The sequence below is a fragment of the Triticum dicoccoides genome, chromosome 4B, assembly GCF_002162155.2.
Source record: "Triticum dicoccoides isolate Atlit2015 ecotype Zavitan chromosome 4B, WEW_v2.0, whole genome shotgun sequence".
Classification (NCBI taxonomy): Eukaryota; Viridiplantae; Streptophyta; class Magnoliopsida; order Poales; family Poaceae; genus Triticum; species Triticum dicoccoides.
Genome location: NC_041387.1, coordinates 345,219,341 through 345,240,176, shown reverse-complemented (window position 1 = coordinate 345,240,176; position 20,836 = coordinate 345,219,341). Strand labels below are relative to the sequence as shown.

Sequence of the window (20,836 nt, the reverse complement as noted above, 5' to 3'; positions counted from 1 at the left end):
TCCACTCCATTCGCTCTGCCAAAGCCGCCCTCCCCACCGCGCCGATACGTCGGCACCACGGTTCGTCGAGGGGACGCACGGTGATCCCTTCGCTTCCACAGTACGCTCTCGTAGACTGTCGTCCTCTAGACGCGCCACCACCGCTGGCGACGTTCTTGTGGAGGCACACGATGGTCAGCGCCGCCACCGCTGGCAATGTTTGTGTGGAGACGCACGGCGGTCAGCTTCTCCCACGGTACACACATTCTAGACTAGGTGATCAATTGTAATATAGCGGGGTTTTTATGCCCCAAACTACGAGTGTTGTGTTCTCCACAGGGACTTGGCGATGGCAACTATGCTCAGCTAAAGCTAGGTAACATGATATTGGGTGATGAAAATAGAAAATAAACTAACACTAACAAGAGTATCAATAAAGGAAAAGACACAGAAACAAAGGGAGGTTCAGATTGTACTTTTAGTCTTTTTGGTATTATCGTTTTACTTGAGAAAGTAGACACTGACACAAGAATACAAATATGACCAAAGGGAAATAACAATACTAGAACACATATATTTATATAACAAATGTATGATAGAGAGAAGAAACAAGATAAAGGACATGGATGATAATGCTTCATGTCACAACAAACATTACAGGTACAGAGTTAATACAGAGACTGAAAATTAAATGATCACACAACTGACTACCACAAAGAGTAATTTCAATACAAAATAGAATCACAAGTAGTAATCTGAATTTATACAAACCACAAACTAAAATACAGGCCCCATATTTATAATTGTTTCACATCAAACACACACACATATGCATTTATATCACACGAACAATAAACTGGACACCAATCATCGGCAGGTACAGAATATGTGTGACATATATAGCTAGTTCTTACACGTCAACAAAAGTGACACTAAATTGTTCTACTTCTTGCAGATTAATAGAGAACAACCAAAGAAGCACAAGTCTGAATAACACAAGGTCTAACACATCTCTGATACATAGAAATTACAGAGAGAGAGAGACAGAGAGAGAGAGAGAGAGAGAAGCAGTAGGGCGTGAGAGGAGCAGCAGAGAGAGTTGAGGGATTTATAGTGCCTTTGCACACATTTAGTCCGGATCTTGAAGATTTATAGTGCCTTTGCGCACATTTCTGCAAAATAGACCAAAGACTAGTAAATGATCCTTTATATGATTTTCATGCAAATATTCAATATTTCACACCAAGAATTGATGGTCATATCTCAATAAACCGCATATTTGAGTGCCAAAAGATGAATATGAAATGTGCTTATCAAGTTCCCCCACAATTTAATCTTTACTTGTCCTCAAGTAAAGGCATATGACAAGAGCAAGAATATGAACAGTGAGCTGACTGGAGAATGTCCCAGTGAAGTAGATCTCCAAACAAAGCATGCTTTGGACTTAGCTAATGAAAATTAATGGTCAAGAGTGCTACAAAGCAGTAGGATACTAGTAAGCATGACCAGTTTAAACTTTTGCAATGATAAACGAAGATTAGCAAGTTCAAATGTTGACTGTGCCAAAAGGTTCCTAAAGAGAGCATGATCCTGAGAACAAAAGGAACTTGAATTAAATCACTTATTTGCAGAAATATAACATTGTGGTTGAACCACTTATTGAGTTTGAAGGAAGTAATGATAATATTTTATTGATCTCACCAAAGGAACATACCACCAATCCCGAGAACATGGTATACACCTGGCTCAACCAATTTTTATTATTTTTTTTGTTTGTCTCCCCAAAGGAACATACCACCGATCCCGAGAACATGGTATACACTTGGTTCGACAATTACATGTTTTTATTAATAATTACTGCCCAAGCTAACCCGATTTCACATGCCACCGATCCCGAGAACATGACATGCTACTGTAGGTAGTCAGACTAATTTATTCATTATTACTTATCTTAAATGAACAACGCATAAGCACAAAAATAGGAATCATCACTTCTCCATGTCTGGTTCACATGCTACCGATACAGGGAACATAGCATGCTAATCCATAGTGGTTAGGTGATTGCTCTCAATGGGAACACATTAGGCACAAACTCAGCATCTGACACTTAATGATCTAGGTGTATCGAGGTAAAAGCAGAAAATGATTAAGTTTTCTAGTGTACTAGGGATTTGAGCACTCAAAACTAATAGCTTTCACTAATTTCAGCAAAGCAAGCATTGTATAGATCACAAGTTTACAAGGCATTCAACACTCAGTTCACATATTCACATCAATCGCCCTATGTCGAAGGTAAAATTCAGTGGGACGGTATTTAAGAAATGACTCAAGCAACCCAAATAACATTTGATTTTAGCATGTATCAATGGATGATATACTCAGAATGGGTCATGAAACAGCTCATCGGGTTTATATAGGAAGTAGCACTCGCTCAACGCTCTCTAAACTGCAACTCTTCTCCTTTTGCTTCCCTATCCTCATGCCTTCTCCAGCTTCTCTCTTCATGTGTGCTCCTTGCTTCTCCTCATCCCCATGCCATGGGTCCACCAGGGTCCCAGGGAATGTCATCTCGAACTTGGTCAGCATGTAGTGGATCGTGCACAAGCAACAACCTGAAAGAGCACTCAACCAAGGAGGCGATACAAGTGACAGGGGTAATGCCCTCTAAATCATCAATAGAGTACCCAATTACATAAGCATAGCTATAAAGCACATGTTTAGGATGGTACAAATCAGTAAGCTCAATGCTAGTATTAGAGTCACACGTTTCATTAAGCATGGGTATAGCATCAGGAACATAAGTATCATGAACAGAGATATGAGCAATGCCACTAACAGGGTGTGTACGATCATGTCCAAGCAAATAGTTTTTCAAGTCTAGCTTAATTGATGGTATCATGTAATGCAAGGTAGTAGCAAAGAAATCACAAGGCATCATGTCATCAAGAGGATTGGGTAAACCCGACACATCACGCTCTGGTATGACAATAGGCAAATGAATCTCATGTTCTTCATCTTCATCTACAGCAGCTTCTTGTACTTCTTCAGGAGTAGTAGATGATGAGTCTTCAACTTGATCACTTGGGAATTGCAGCTCTTGATCATCTTGTTCCTTGTCTTCTAGTTCATCTTCTTCAATTTGAGGTCTTTCTTCCTCTGGACACTTGCTATCTTGCTCAACCGGATGTGATGGTGTTGGAACCTCACATGTATCAAGGGGAATCTCGGCAACACTCAGCTCTAGCTGTGAAGAAATAGTGCTACTAGCGTTGATGTTCTTCTCAATCTTCCTTACTTCTTCCACTAGCTCTTTTCCACTCTTGATCTTCTTCATTTCATCTAGTATAACCTTCCTAATAGGATCATCCTCGGCACTCCAAGTGAACTCGAGACTCAAAAGTGTGAGCTTGTCTATGTCATCGAACTCATCTTGTGCGGGCAGTTGCACATGAGATTGCACAAAAGGTGCTGGAGTTGTTGGTTGACCAAATGGAGGACCATTTAACTCCATTGGACACATCTCCTGGTATTGAGGTATATGAGTAGGAGATGAATAAAATTGTTGTGGTGCATGGTTGTGGCTCTCCTCTTCATACCTAAATCCCTGCATATGATTACTAGAAGCAAACGATGAGATCTCAGGGTTGTTGCTCCTATATGACATATTATGGTTTCCAGGGCACCCATATGAGTAATTGTTTTGGTATGAGCTATGCTCTTGAGCGAAGCTCATGCCAAAACAATCTGGAGGGCGAGAGTAGCCACGCTGACATTCAGCGGGCGAATGGCCCTGAAATCCACAAATATGGCAAGTAGGAGCAACATAAGGATGGCCTCCGGAATAAGGATCGTAAGAACTAGGCCTATCCTCAAAAACTACTTCTCGCTGCCGAGCTAAATCATCTAATTGATGGGAAATCTTACTTATCAGTTCTTGAATACTTTCCGCGCTGTTTGTAGTGTTGCTCGCATAAGCCTGATGATCTGAATAGAATGCCATTTCCGAGAGGATAATCCAACCTGCAAAAAGGAAAAGAAGACAAAAAGATACTAACTAGAATAGGGGTTAGTGGCTAGAGATATATCACAAATATATGGCCCAAGATGAAAACAAGAAAAACCTAGTCTATAGCCTAGAACAATCGCTCGACGCTAATCCTCGGCAACGGAGCCAAAATGATCAATTGTAATATAGCGGGGTTTTTACACCCCAAACTACGAGTGTCGTGTTCTCCACAGGGACTAGGTGATGGCAACTATGCTCGGCTGAAGCTAGGTAACATGATATTGGGTGATGAAAATAGAAAATAAACTAACACTAACAAGAGTATCAATAAAGGAAAAGACAAAGAAACAAAGGGAGGTTCAGATTGTACTTTTAGTCTTTTTGGTATCATCGTTTTACTTGAGAAAGTAGACACTGACAAAAGAATACAAATATGACCAAAGGTAAACAACAATACTAGAACACATATATTTATCTAACAAATGTATGACAGAGAGAAGAAACAAGATAAAGGACATGGATGATAATGCTTCATGTCACAACAAATATTACAGGTATAGAGCTAATACAGAGACTGAAAATTAAATGATCACACAACTGACAACCACAAAGAGTAATTTCAATATAAAATAGAATCACAAGTAGTAATCTGAATTTATACAAACCACTAACTGAAATACAGGCCTCATATATATAATTGTTTCACATCAAACACACACACATATGCATTTATATCACACGAGCAATAAACTGGACACCAATCATCGGCAAGTATAGAATATGTGTGGCATATATAGCTAGTTCTTACACGTCAACAAAAGTAACACTAAATTGTTCTACTTCTTGCAGATTAATAGAGAACAACCAAACAAGCACAAGTCTGAATAACACAAGGTCTAACACGTCTCTGATACATAGAAATTACACAGAGAGAGAGAGAGAGAGAGAGAGAGAGAAGCAGTAGGGTGTGAGGGGAGCAGCAGAGAGAGTTGTGGGAGAAGCAGCAGGGGCGCAGCAATAGAAGAAGAGCATCAGAAAGACAGAGAGGCAAGGAGCAAGAACAGCGAGGCAAGGGAAGAAGAAGAGTAGCAGCAGTAGGAGAGTTATAAAGCAGCAGCAAGGCGATGGAGAGAGAGAGAGTAGTAGTAGCAGGAGGTCGAGGGGAAGAAGGACAGCAACACAGGGGTGCAAGGAAGAGCAGCAGCAGAAGTAAGGGAAGGAGAACTCGCGCGGAGGTTCAGACGCCCGTGTCCTCGTGTCTGATGGGATGCGTGAGTGGTGATGGTGGAGTGGTGGCGCTGGTGATGGTGGATGATGGTGCTGGTGGATGGAGATGGGTGATGTGGTGCTGGAGGTGGGTGGCGCAACGGCGAAGGTGGAGGCGCGGTGGAGCGGTGGCACGCCCCACGCCGGCCTGGCTGCTGCGGCGGCCGGTGGTGGAGAAGGTGGGGTGAGGAAGATGGAGATGTCAGGCCCAAGGGGATCGAAGGCCACCTAGGGATTTTGATCCCCTCCCTGATCTGCCACTTTGCGGTTTGGCCCTCCTACTTCTCTTCTTTCTTCCCAAGTTGATCCTGCCATCTATAGCTTGGCCCCTCTGATTGCTTCTTTTCTTCACGGTCGGGTCCATTCTTCTTCCTCTTCTTCGTTCTCTTAGCCACTTAGTCCGGATCTTGAAGATTTATAGTGCCTTTGCGCACATTTCTGCAAAATAGACCAAAGACTAGTAAATGATCCTTTATATGATTTTCATGCAAATATTCAATATTTCACAGCAAGAATTGATGGTCATATCTCAATAAACCGCATATTTGAGTGCCAAAAGATGAATATGAAATGTGCTTATCACTAAGGCCCCGTGCATGTCGGTGTAGCGCTGAATGTTGGCTGATAGACGCTGTTAATCTCACTGTTTGCCAAAGTAGTTTACAGTCAATATGCTCTGCTTAAGAAGCTTCCTTGCCCTGTTCTGCACTCAATCTGCTTAGCTGAGATGGCATGCTAAGGCCGATTATTTGCTAAAATATCCTGCCATATATTTATTGTGACATAGATTGCCATGCTCTAGTAGCCAATCTGTTAGGTGAAATAGCTCTACAACATTTTATACTTGATCTTTGTTGCTGCGATGGCCTTCGATTGTTTGATGGCTGTGTGCTCGGCCTCATTGACTGCTAAAATAGCCTGCCATAATTTAGCACTCAAATATGTTTGCCGAATTAGCTTTACTATATTTTGTTACTTAGATCAATATCTCGCCATAGCTTTGGACATCGACCTAGGTATTTTTTCCGGACTTCATAAAAAAGCATATATGTTCTTCCTGTAATATCTAGTAGAAGAACTAATTTGTATGTCCAACAGATGGATAGGACTTGGATAACTTATGCTCGAAGATTCTCCGTTGCATATGTCGAGGGGGTTGAGAACTTCATCAACTTTATCAGAGCTGAGTACGGTGGTCCGAAATCAAATATGCTCTGCTCGTGTAGCAGTTGTATGGATTCAGTTACAAGACCCCAGTCAACTGTGCAAAATCATCTACACTTGTATGTGATGTCAGTCAAATATACTAGGTGGTTTCATCATCGTGAAGCTGTGAACGTTAATGTTATTGACTGCATGGAAGCAGCAGATCACCATCTTGATCTGCCTGATGCTCAGGTGGAAGAGGAGGAGGAGGTGGTGGTATCGGAGCCAGTCAGTCTGCCCAACATTGAAACAATGCTACGAAATGCTCGTGCATTTCGTGAACTTTCACCTGCAGAAGAAAAATGGTGGGCCCGCATGTTGGAACAATGCAACGTGGCTATCACCCCAGGAAATAAGCTGTCAGTATTCTCAGCTATGGACACCTTTCTTCAGGTGAAGATATCTGAGGGAATGACCAACAAATCATTCACTGTGATGTTGGCTGCTTTCCGCAAATCTTTCCCAGATGCGTTTGAGCTGCCACACACCTACAGTAAAATGAAGAATTTCCTTCGTGCAGTTGGAATTGGATATGATATGATTCATGTTTCAAGAATAATTGTGTTCTGTTCCGGAAGGATTATGCCAACATAAGTGAATGTCCGAAATGCAAATCATCAAGATGGAAAGATGGCGATGCTGTGAAGAGGATTCCTCATAATGTTCTGAGACATTTTCCAATTATACCAAGATTGTAGAGGTTGTTTCATGATGCTGAAACAAGATAGGCTGTACCGTGGCATTCTAGGAACTAGGAGTACAAATATTAGAATGTAATGAGCCATCCATCTCCTGGTAGTGAGTGGAAAAGCTTCAATCATAAACACAAATAGTTTGCTACTGACCTGAGAAACATTAGACTTGGCTTAGCTTCAGATGGATTTAGCCCATTTGGCCACCAGAGCGCCACATATAGCATGTGGACAGTGCTTGTTATCTCTTACAACATGCCTCCAAATGTGTGCACCAAAGAATCAAACTACATGATCGCCTTGCTCATCACAGGTCCAAAAAGTCCTGGAAAGGATTTCGATTTATTCATGGAGCCTCTTGTGGAGGAACTTCAACAGCTATGGAGGGGTGTTCTCACTCAAGACCTATATAGCAGCCCACCAGCTGATTTCTTTTTGCGTGCTGTTATAATTTGGTGCATCCATGATTATCCGGCTTTGGGCACTATGTCAGGGAAAACAACACATGGTTACAGTGCATGTGTTTGCTGTGACGGGAATCCGCTGTCATATGCAATACTTAGCAAGATCTGTTACGTTGGACACCGTCGTTTCCTTGCCAAGGACAAGCCGCATCCTAGAAAATACCGAAGACATGTGTTCAATGCAAAGCATGAAAACCGTGATACGCCAAAGAGGCTCGCCACCGATGAGTTGCAAGTGGAATTAGAAAAGGTCAGGCATATTACACCAGGAAACCATCCTGGTAATGGTAGCGGGAAAAGGAAGCGTGGCAGGGCAAAAGAGAGATTATTGTTTGCCCACAGGTCCACTTTGTGGGACTTGGAGTATTGGAAAGATTTGGATCTGCGGCATAATCTTGATGTGATGCACGTCGAGAAAAATATATGTGACAGCATTATTGGCACACTTCTTAATATTGAAGGCAAGACGAAAGATACCTTAAAATCTAGGATTGATTTGACACACCTAGGTATCACACAGGATTTGCAGGTGCAAGATGAAGGTAAACCACGGGATATGGCACCAGCTGTGTACGTCTTGGATAAGGTAAAAATAAAAGAATTCTATGAGGTCCTGTCATGTGTGAGATTCCCACATGGATTTGCTTCCAACCCTGAAAGGAGAGTCAGTGCAGATGGAAACAAGCTACAAGGGTTGAAAACTCATGACTTCCACGTCCTATTTCAAAGGGTTTTACCTATTATCCTTAGAGGATTGGGCCACCCTGACTTATACAAAGCAGTTGAAGAGTTGGGACAATTCTTCAGGGAACTCTGCAGTAGAAATATTAGGATAGATGCTTTGGAGCGTCTTAGAGACAAGATACCAACTATCCTATGCGACCTTGAGAAGATATATCCTCGAGCCTTCTTTGATGTGATGGTGCATTTGGCTATTCATCTACCTGATGAGGCACTACTTAGAGGTCCAGTACAGTATGGCTAGATGTACCCTATTGAAAGGCGGCTAGGCACTTTCAAGGGCTATGTTAGGAACAGAGCTAGACCCGAGGGTTCCATTGCAGAGGCCTACATTGCTACAGAGGCATTGTCATTCTGCTCAAAGTACATTGAAACAACTCATCAGCTTAACAAAGAGGTGGGTGAAGACAATCCCGGGATCAATGTTTTCGATTATTCTGTTCGAGTTACAGGGAAGAGTCGACAAGAGGACAAACCTAAAGATTTGTACAAAATGGTATGTGTTGAATAACTGTCATGAGATACTACCTTATATCAAGTATGTGCTAAGTACTGTAGCTTATACATCATAAGCTACTAAACTTGCAGCACATTCTTATATATTTAGATATATAACGCGATCACTATGTTGTCCAGCATCTACAAAAAGGAGTTACTGCCGCAAAATCGAAGAAACATTGACAAACTGGTTATGGCAGGATTTGCGAAATGGTTCAAGAGCCATGTAAGCTTTTGAATTGCACTGTCAGTTTTTTAAATATATTGAGTACAGAAGATGATCAGCTTGTCTATTTTCTAACCATAGGTTAAGAAGAAGTGGGAGGATGGGCAGGCAGTTGATGATGCCCTTTACTCACTAGCAATGGGTGCTAATACTCGGGTAAGACATTATGAATCTTGCATTGTTGGAGCTGTGCACTACAACACCCTTGCACGCGACGAAGGTAGTAAGACACAAACAGTGCCATCATGAGCACAGATACGTATGACAAAGAGACAACTCAAATGTATGCTAACATAACAGACATTGTTCAGTTGCAGTATATCTCCAGTTTCGAGGATCATCGGTGTGTGGTTCTTTTGTGCTGTCGTTGGTATAACCTGTTTTCCAGGATCGCAAAACCCAGACCTGATGATTATTTCAACTCCATCAATGTCAAGGCGACGTACCAGACCAACGAGCCTTTTATTTTGGCAAATCAAGAAACACAGATATTTTTCTTGGAAGACACATTTGCACATAGCGGTGACTGGAGAGTATTGCAAAGGTTTGAGAAGAGGATTTCGTATAATGAAGTTGCACAACAAGATGATGCTTACACTGCTCTTGATGTACAAGATAACACAGATGTTCCTAATATCTTTGAGAACCATCTCGTCAATCACACCGGCAAAAAGTTTGCCTGTCGTGTTGTGGACATACAAGAGTTGATCAAGAAGAAGCTAACGTTCGAGGACGTTGAGGATGAAGAAGAAGATGACACCTTGGGGAATTACGATTTAGACTGATACACATGGCAAAGATGTTGACACTGCTGCTCCAGATGATGATTAGATTGCTTTTGTCATATTTGCCTGTCAGAAGACGCTTTTTTATCTACTATGTGAAATTGTGTTTGCTATGACAACTGAAACCTGATGAACGTGTTGTTTAGTATTTTGTTGTGAGAACATCACTTGTTATGTATGTTGATTTGTGTTTGGTGATTGTATGACGAATAAAACATGATGACATTGTTGTTTAGTTGTACTCATATTTGGCTGTGAAACTTAAATTTGATGACATAGTTTGCGGTTGGACTGCAATTTGCTCGACGTCTTTGAATGAGAACAAAGCTGACCCGAAAGGGCCTCTGCTAATTTATTTATTTATTACCAAAAGGGCCTCTGATATTTATTTATTTATTTATGAGAAAAAGGGGATACCCCCTAATTTTCATTAATATAAATCATTAAATGTTCACAACACTACGCCCAGCCTGCTACACAGGTTTCATTCATCACCTAGTTTCAGTAAAGTGCGCATGTCTTAGCCAGTGAATACATAACAAGTGCTACATACACTACAAATAAAGAGACAATCATCCTACAGAGCACATCGATTTTGCCCATTATTATCTTCACAAGCTTTTTCATCTCCTCATTGCTGTCAAGGCCGTTCAGTAGCTGTTGCTTGGCCATGATCAGAGGAACTGCATCTTTAACCTTCTACTCTGCATCTTCCTCTTTTGTTGTTCCTTCGATTACTTGTCCAACACCCCAACCTGCTGGTATTGGGATTCCTCGGCTAACCAAATAATCGGCGTAGTTACATTCCCCCACATCAGCAACTTTCCAGAAATACAAATCACACGAATCTGCCCTTTTCTGCCTGAATCAAATTGGAAGATCATCAACCAAACTATTAAAAAAATCAGCAACTGAAAGCAGCAGAACAACACTTAAACATATGATTACCCCATTATTTGGGCATTTGTAGAAGACTCGGCCAGGATTGAGGATTGTGGTTGAGACGCGACGGATGACTCTGCGTGTTTTGCAGCAGTGGCACCACACCAATGGCAGCGGGTTGCGATGAGCAACCGGCTATGGTGCGCATGCCGGCGGGGGTGTGATGAGACCCACAGGCGATGGTACAGGTGACGACTTGGCGCATATCTGGTTGTTTCCTGCTGAAGAGCAGGTGGACAAGCAGCCAGCAGACATGGTTGCTGTGGCGAGAGCTTCTGATGTTAGGCAGAGTAAGTAGAGAAGAGGAGAAGCCAACGTTGGATATGTCAGTTTCATTACTTGTAAAGTAACATAGCACCATATATAGTCAGAGTCTAGGTTTGGATTCGAACCAGCTATAGGAGCGCGTCTCTCTTTTTTCTAAAACTCAGCAACGTCTCTTTACTGGTACACTAGCTTGTTCTATACGCCTTCTCAAGTCTTTTATTTTCTTTCCCTTTTTTTGCGAGGAAGGAAGGAGGACAAAATTGAGAGTTCTTGGGACTCGAACCCAAGATCTCTCGATTGAAAACCAAGGGTGCTAGCCACTTATGTGGCGAACGTTCCCTGGGAGGAGGACGGGAGACGAACGAATTTTCCTCGCAATTTTAGTTGTGACAAAAGATCGAACGGTTGTAGTTTCTGGAATGTTATCAGGCGGTCGAGCCCAGTTTTTCTTTTCTTCCAATATATAAAAAGGTATGCTATTTGGTGTCGGCTTAGTCAATAAATGATTGTGCCAACCTTAATCGTTGGATTGACATTCAACCTCTATCGTGTTTCTTCAATCTCTTCTTTGTTGAGCCGCCAAAGCCAAACCAGCACCGGCGGCACCACCTGCTACCGCCTCCCATGGCTGGTTGTGCTATCGCGCATGCAGCATGGGCACATTGCACCCTAAAACTCTACACATCTTCCCCAGCTCCTGTTTGTTCCTGTCCAAGGCCTCACCGTCGTCCTCCACCTTGGTTCGCTCGCTGTGGTGCCGCCCTCCGGTGTTATCGACATGGTCAGCAACTGAGAGGAATAAGGAGATGAATGCACATGGTGAGGATGACAGTAGGGACCCAGCAGCGCATGCAGTAATTTTGATTTTCGGGACGGAGAAGGGTATCAACTAGGTTGTGCGGGAGCTATGGCCCGTCTAGCCCATGCTTTTATTTCATATGTTTAGCACATGACCTACCAAGTTTGTTTTTTTCCTTTCTGAAAATGGCTAGCCAGCTATTTTGTTTTTTGCAGAATAGCCAACGTAGGCCGCGTGCGGAGATCTTCCCCTTTGGACGATGCTAGGGTTGATTCTGTCTGATTACAGGTTCCACAAACCCTTGAGAGGTTCGAACACGGGGTGCATGAGGAGATCTCAACCTACCCAGCCTGCCTACTCACGATCCTCCTAATCCTAGCACGACAAGCTCAAAGAGACAAAGAGACAGAATAGTTTATCCTGGTTCGGCCACCTTGTGGTGTAATACCCTACTCCAACGTTTTGGTGGATTGCCTCGAAGGGCTTAGGACGAACTAGTATAGTGGATGAACTGGCCTCAGGAGGTGAGGTGTTCTTGAGCTCAAGAGAGCTAGTGAGGTGCGAGCTAGTTCAGCTTGTCTTGCCTCTATGGTGTTGGCTAGTCCTATTTATAGTGGCCTCGGTCCTCTTCCCGAATGTTGGTGGAAGGGATCCCACAACAGCCGGATTTAAAGGGGACATGTAGTACATCTTATCCTGACAAAATAGTCTTCGCCTGCAAAAAGCCTCTGGTCATGACGGTGCGGTGGCTCATCATTGACCTCCACGGATGTGTCTTGCCTCCTTTGCACCAAAGAGGAAACTTGTGCTCTGCGCCCGCCTGGCGCCCGCTTGGCCTTGGTCGTCATGGCTCACGTCAGCTGAGCCTCGTGAGGTATACCTTGCATAGAAATCTCCAACCCTCGGGAGCCAGCCTGTGGAGGTCGATCCCCTCGAGGGTCTTGGCGTCGTCCGCCTCACAAGACTTGGCCCCTCGCGAGGGTCTTGTGTTGTTGATTCTGAAGATGGGCCATACCAGGCCATCGATGGAGCCACGTGGTGGGCCGCAGGCAGGTAGGGCTGGATACCCCCATATCCAGAACACCGACAGTAGCTCCCGGGCCCAAGGCGCGCTCGGAATTGGCTTCCAGGCGAAGCCAAAGGGAAAGTGCGGAGCACCGCGGGCCCTAACTGCCTGCGGCCTTGATGATGAGTGGCGATTGATGGGATGTGGGCGACTCCGCTTCCCCACGCTGCCTCAGCAACTGTTCGACTTGACGGGAGGATGCGGATTGCAGAAGATCATGATGGCTTGAGGTCGTGGAGGCTGGCGGTTGGCCTTCTGTGGCTATAAATGCGAGGGGTGGGCAGAGCCCCTCGCCCATCTCTCCTTCGTTTGGCTTCCGCTTGCTTCTCCTATTCTTCATCTCGCTCCCATGGCACTGATCAGAAGGTACTCTGCGGCTGAAAAGGAGATGGCCCCAAGGAAGGGCCCCGATCTTCTCCCGTCGAAGAAGCGGCTCCGCCTCCCTCGTGATGCCAGCGTGGGGCAAGAGGCAACCAGGCCTTGGCAATCAAGGCCTCCGCCTTGCTTCCCCCTCCCCCTGTACGCCCGAGCTCAAGAGGAAGATGAGCGCCGTCGAGCGGTTCCTGATGGTGGTGGCAGGGCCGCCATTGCCCTGCCAACCGCGCCACGGACCCACGTCGAGGGTAGCTCGCGCGAGTTTGTGGTGTAAGCGGTGATGCCTCCCGACACCTAGATCTGGCTCCCGAGGTTCTTCGCCGGTGAGCTACCTCCGCGGGGGCCGGTGGAGATGTGGCTGCAGCACGCCGGGTGCTATAGCTTGGCCACCGGAGCTGAAGTCGATGTGGTGCCCCCTGGAGAGGTCTCATGAAGCGCGGATGGGGTGAGGTCGCCGGGCTTGCTGCATGGAGGGAGCTGTCGATGTTATGGGAACGGGGGTCCCCAGACTTGCCTGCCTGCAGCCTGCTGCGTGGCTCAACTAGTGGCCGTGTACAGCCCATCTTCATCAACCAAACACTCAAGACCCTCGCGAGGGGCCAAACCTCGCGGGGCGGACGACGCAAGGCCTCCTCAGGGGTGGCCTCACCAGGCAGGCTCGCGAGGAGGCGAAGAGATCAAGGCAAGGGGTACCTCGCGAGGTTCCCATGAGGCAAGCCATGACAATCAAGACCAGGCGGGCACCAGGCGGGCGCCAGCCCGTGCAGTGTCCTCGTTTCCTCTTTGGTGCAAAGGGGATAAGCGCAGGCACAGAGTACCGAGGCATCAGGCAAAGGTTTTCATATCAGTGCAACAAGACCAAGACCCGCAGGACAGCAGGACGGAGGTCACCATGGAGCCCAAGACGGCGTCATCACCAGCGCCTTTGGCAGGCGAAGACCACCTTTAGTCAGGATAGCTTGTACTAGTTGTCCCCTTTCAAAATGGCCATTGTTGGATCCCTTCCCGCTCAATATTTGGGACGAGGACCAGGGCCTCTATAAATAGGGCTAGCTACCACAGTAGAAGGGACAAGTTAAGTTCATCTACACACCACACCAGCCCAAGAACACCTCTCCTCGCGAGGCTGTTCTTCCCATGTACTGTTCATCATCAGCCCAAGAGGCAATCCACCACCACACACAGGAGTAGGGTATTACACCACGACGGTGGCCCGAACCTGTATAAATCTTGTGTCTCTTGTGCTGTGAGTTCATCGATCTAGCTTAGGGATCGCGGCGAGGCTGAGAGCGAGATTCTCTAGGAGGAAATGTCCGTGCACATCCTAGTGTTTGAACCTTAAGGGTTTTGCCGGAACCCGATATCCAACATATGGTGCGCCAGGTAGGGGGTGCGCCGGAGCTCTTCCTTCCGTCGACCCGCTCTCCACCAACACAACGCTTCGCCATCATGGCGGGCATCGTGCCTCCGGCTACGGCGGCCGGTGCCAACACCGGGGCCAAGGGGCTCCAAGCCTTGGCCCCGCCTTGTGGCAGGTGCAGTGGCCGCACAAGTTCAAGCCAGAGATGTTGCCGCGCTACGATGGCGCGGCGGACCCGTTAGCTTTCCTGCTGGCATACGAGGAGGGCGTCCTCAAGGCCGGAGGCGACGACAAGGTCATGACCAACTGTCTTCCCATGGCCCTCACCGGCGTCCCGCGTGCTTGGCTACTCAACCTGCTGGCATCTTCTGTGGCCTACTGGGAGGAACTGCGCGACCTCTTCCTCGCCCACTACATGGCACCGGCACCCCCGGTCATCGCAGCTCGCAGGCACCACCCTCAGACCGCCACTCCAAGTTGTTCTTTCGCCAGATCGGCGCCGCCCTTGCGCGGCAAGGAGCTCCCCCGGGGTTGGGTGGCACCCAAGGCCAACCTGATCTTCAACTCGGAAGATCACCCCGTCAACACGGCATGCTCGGGTGTGCTCCCAATGCTCTGCACGCCCACCATCTTCCAGGTGGACGTCACCAAAACCCTCCTCGACGGTGGCGCCAGCCTCAATGTGCTCTCAGTGGAGGCCTTCAGCCTCCATGTACCGCTGCAACGGCTCCGACCCAGCAAGCCCTTCTCGGGCGTCGGAGGCGGTTCCTCCAGCTCCCTAGGGCAGATCTGCCTTCCCGTGACCTTCGGCACCCACGACAACTACCGCACGGAGCTGGTCGAGTTCGACATCGCCCACATCGGCCTCCCGTACAATGCCATCCTCGGATACCCTACCTTGGCTCAGTTCATGGCAGCAACCCATGCGGCCTACAACCTCATGAAGATGCCCGGGAGCAGCGGCGTCCTCACCATAGCTGGAGATACCAAGGAGGCTCTGTTGGCACTCAAGCTGGCCCTCAAGGCTGCCGCGGCGGTGTGACATCCTGTTTTTTGCCCTCTTCTCTTTGCCTAATTTTCAGTTGGTTTGATTTTGAAATTTGGGGTTTTGAATCTTTTCATATGGACTTAACCACTTGGGTACCCCTTGGCTTTCACCCAAGTGCCTCATTTCCCTCTCTAACTATCATTCCTTCTCTGGTTCACCTCAAAAAAATATTTGGAATATTTTTCTTTAATGAAAAATATTCATTTCCGTGTCATAAACCCTAGCAACCCCAATTTTTCTTGCCCATAAAAATCTGAGAAAAATCCCAATTATTCTTTGAATCCTAGGGCACCTTCCTGAGAAAAAATACTTCATCACTTTTTGTATTATTTTTTCTATAGAAAATATTTTCTATTCTAGACAGAAATGGTAGTTTCTACAACAACTACCATTTTACTTGCTCCATTGTGGCTGATTTTTCTTGTGCATCATCACCTTAGTAGATGATTGCTAACCTCCAAAGCCTAGCTCCCAACTCCTAGTAGTTTGACCACAGTAAGCTATCAAAGTTACTGATCAGAAACTTACTAGGCGTGTGAAATCTTTTCTATTGCACCTGAGACCATACCAAAGCGTGGTAACCTTCAAAACTACCATGAACAACAAGCCCAACATGAAGTTTGGGCATAGGTCGGCCTTAGGTCAGAGTTCACACCATGAGCGCGTTCGTCTAGGTGTGTAGGCATGTAGCCGACGTGCTATGAGTGCCGCCCGAGCCTTTGTTGCGCGCGTGCTCGCTTCCCCACCTGCCTAGCCTTGCCAAACTTCACCACAATCTTCGTCCAAGCTCTCTTAACTCCCTCCTGGTGCTCGCCGATGACGGAGCTCGCCGCAGCGAGCACGGGTGCGGTGCGTCCAACGTAACAGTGTGGCGCGCACTGTGCTCGTCGTCACTCAAGTGCTCCTGTGCTCATCCCTGTCCGCCCACAGTCCCCGCGGGAGCTGTGTCGACTTCTCCCCCTCTCACTGACGTCGTTCGTCATCGGGCGCCATTTCCAGGTGTCCACCGGCAGAGCCTGATCCCCCCTTGACACTCGACTATAAATAGAGCCCTCCCCAGCCTTCTCGAGCACCATCCACCACTCCCACACACTCCACAATCTCGTAGATAGCCGTAGCCCGGCCGGGTAGGCCGCGGGCCGCCGTCCCCGAGCTTGAGCTCGCCGGCGATCCCCTCGGGTCGTCTCCGTAGCTCCAGCCCCTCCCAGGCTTGGGAAACCCTTCCAGGGCCTCCGCCACTCTCCGGTGGTGTTGTTCCGCCTGGTCGGATCCCCTGGAGTCGCCTCTGTTCATTGTCGTCTTCGTCTCCGGCGACCTCTGCTCTCTGTCTCCGCTAGAGAGGTCGATTTCGACGCTGTTCGACCACCCCTAGCTACTCTACGGGTAAGGGCAGGTGTGCCTCCGTCTCGTCCCTCAATCCCTCCCTCTCATTTTGGCCAAGAAGCCCTCGCTGCCGGCGTGTGCTCCGGCAACGCCACGCCGCCCTCTGTATCCTTCTCCTCCCTCCACCTCACCTGACTAGCGGGGACCGCTAGTCAGCCACTCAGTTTGCGCATGAAGCGGTACAAGTGGTGGTACCCCGAGGCTTTACGCCTTCGACGTCACCCCCCCAGTCTGTTTTTATTTAAATTCAAATTCTTATTTTTACAGAGAGCTTCAAACAGCCAAAACTCTTTAACCATAAGTCCAAATCAATTGATTCTTTTTGCATTGTGTTCTTTGTATAGAAATCTTGTAGCTCAACAAAGATGAGATTTTTCTATGCTGTCTAGATTTTCTGGTGAATTTCAGAAGGGTTCTTGATATTTTCTTCTTGTGTTTAAAATTATTTTCAGAGGGTGAGGCTTGTCTTGAGGATCACCAGGAGGCATGTGAACGTCATCTGCACTAAGGCAAGCCACAACAACATTTTCATGGTGCCATTACAATATTTGTGATTTTCTTACTTGAACAAATGACTTAATCCATGCATTTAAAACATTATTATGTTATTTATATTCTGTTAATTGCTTGTCTTAGTTAATATGCTTGATTCACAAAAAGTTTGAAGTTAACTTAGTTGGTAAAGGAACTAGGATTTTTTTGGGTGATGAAAGAATAATATGGTTATGGATATAAATAATTAGTGGAGTATTTTCTTGCATGAGTAAAAATGGTAAAATTTGCTAGAAAAGATTATGTTTAATGTGAGGTTTAATCTTAACCAGAGAAGTGTCATGAGTTGTTGATGTTTATTCTTAGTGTGGATCTAGTTGACTAAGTTATTTCCGTTAATATGTGATGCATATGTTAGTGTTGCATTCCATGGCATACTATGACACCGGTTATTTTAACGTTAAGTTGAACCTGATAATAACTCAACTTGAATATATTGTTGACCGGGTCATGGTGCCACTGAACCGAGTTTTTCATAGTGCAACCACATTTGCCTTTATGGGAAGGCCTTTATTCGGTCCGTTGTCATGCCTCTGGTCCGTGCCTCCAACGAGGGAAGGCGATGGGCGTGCGGTACCCTGGCCCGGTAAGCAGACATAACCTTGTGTGCCAGTTGTTGAGTTTATGGTACCGGGTCCTTGAGTGGGATCGTTTATGTTTTGGCAACGACGGTGGTTGAGGGAGTCCCAGATTAGGGGGTGTCCAGATAGCCGAACTATCACCTTTGGCCGGACTCCTGGACTATGAAGATACAAGATTGAAGACTTCGTCCCGTGTCCGGATGGGACTTTCCTTGGCGTGGAAGGCAAGCTTGGTGATACAGATATGTACATCTCCTACCATTGTAACTGACTCTGTGTAGCCCTAACCCTCTTTGGTGCCTATATGAACCGGAGGGTTTTAGTCCGTAGGACGAACAACAATCATACCATAGGCTAGCTTCTAGGGTTTAGCCTCTCTGATCTCGTGATAGATCTACTCTTGTACTACCCATATCATCAATATTAATCAAACAGGAGTAGGGTTTTACCTCCATCGAGAGGGCCCGAACCTGGGTAAAAACATCGTGTCCCTTGTCTCCTGTTACCATCCGCCTAGACACACAGTTCAGGACCCCCTACCCAAGATCCGCCGATTTTGACACCGACATTTGTGCTTTCATTGAGAGTTCCTCTGTGTCGTCATCTTTAGGCCCGATGGCTCCTCCGATCATCAACAATGATGCGGTCCAGGGTGAGACTTTTCTCCCCAGACAGATCTTCGTATTCGGCGGCTTTGTACTGCGGGCCAATTCGCTTGGCCATCTGGAGCAGATTGAAAGCTACGCCCCTTACCATCAGGTCAGATTTGGAAGTTTGAACTACACGGCTGACGTCCGCGGAGACTTGATCTTCGATGGGTTCGAGCCACAGCCAAGCGCGCCGCACTGTCACGATGGGCATGATCTAGCTCTGCCGCCGAACAGTGCCCTGGAGGCCGCACCAGTGTCCGCTCCGACCCTTAGCTCGGAGCCGACTGCGACGATCGAGGACAGGTGGCTAGACACCGCCTCGGGGGCTGCTATCTCTATGGGGATTGAGCCGAACACCAACCCTGTCCCTCACGAAGCTCGTGATTCCAAGGTTTCGGACTCCTCTCCGGACTCCAAACCTTCCGCGCCCCTACCAATCGAATCCGATTGGGCGCCGATCATGGAGTTCACCACCACGGAGATCTTTTAGCACTCGCCCTTTGGCAACATCCTGAATTCACTAAAGTCTCTCTCTTTATCAGGAGAGCCCTGACCGGATTATGGTCAGCAAGGTTGGGATGCGGACGACGAAGAAATTCATAGCCCGCCCACCACCCACTTCATAGCCACTGTCGAAAGTTTGAACGACGTGCTCGATTTCGACTCCGAAGACATCGACAGTATGGAGGACGATGTACGAGATAAGCATGAACTAGCTCCTATAAGGCACTGGACAGCCACCTCATCTCACGATGTATACATGGTGGGCACACCTAAAGGAAGCGACGACGAGGAACAACGGGATGCCACGAGGGATCATTCCCCTGAAAAGCAGTCAAAACGGCGACGTAAGCGCCGCTTAAAATCCCGCCTTGACAAAGACAGCAGCCATACAGACCCAGCCATAGACCAGGGCGAACCGGTGGACGACAAACATGCCATCGCGCAACCATCCGAACAGGACAACATGGATAAACAATCCGTCCCCGGCGAAGATAACAGTCCGGACGATCTTACGCCGGACAATTTGCTGGAGCAAAAGAACCTCCACAAAAGGCTCGTCGCCACCGCGCATAGCCTGAAAAAATAGAAGCGCAAGCTCAAAACAGCGGAAGATGCGCTCAGAATCAGATGGAGCAAAGTACTCAACACTGCAGACAAATACGACGATAGTCGCTGAACAAAGAGCTACCTGAAGCGAAAACTACTGCCCGAGGCCGTAGAGCCCCCGCAATCAAAAAACAAGGAGACCACCCAGTCGGATAGACGACCCCATGGCAAACATAGAGCGGAAAACGGCGTCGCACACAAGCCGACACGCGATCCGCACACTGATTCGCATCAAAAAGATGGCCCAGTTAAATCTATCTACGGGCCAAGAAAGCAAGCTCTAGTAAGCAATGCACCACATCAAGTATCCGAATATTATGGTACACCTAAATATAGAGGTGCCGCACACCCCCTATGTTTCACCAATGAGGTTCTGGATTATGAATTTCCAGCGGGATTCAAGCCCGTAAACATAGAGGCATACGACGGAACAACAGACCCCGGAGTTTGGATTGAGGATTACATCCTCCACATACACATGGCTAGTGGAGATGACCTCCATGCCATAAAATACTTACCACTCAAGCTCAAAGGGCCAACCCGGCATTGGCTCAAAAGCCTCCGCGAAAACACCATTGGAAGTTGGGAAGAGCTCGAGGATGCTTTTCAGGCAAATTTTCAAGGGACCTATGTCCGACCTCCGGATGCAGACGATTTAAGTCACATAACTCAACAACCCGGAGAGTCAGCTCGAAAATTCTGGAACAGATTCCTTACTAAAAAGAACCAAATAGTCGACTGTCCGGACGCCGAAGCCTTAGCAGCTTTCAAACACAACGTCCGAGACAAATGGCTCGCCAGACACCTTGGCCAAGAAAAGCCAAGAACAATGGCCGCATT

The 20,836-nt window shown here is 46.9% G+C and overlaps 1 long non-coding RNA gene across 1 annotated transcript; it reads right to left on the bottom strand.

Annotated features, from left to right (window-relative positions):
• Nucleotides 1-2,940: 2,940 nt before the first annotated feature.
• Nucleotides 2,941-15,249, bottom strand: LOC119293616. The gene is made up of 3 exons (XR_005143146.1): nt 15,238-15,249; nt 10,999-11,000; nt 2,941-3,096 (listed from the first exon to the last, which is right to left on the bottom strand). It is a non-coding gene; the product is annotated as an uncharacterized LOC119293616 (long non-coding RNA).
• Between the last annotated feature and the right edge of the window lie 5,587 nt (nt 15,250-20,836).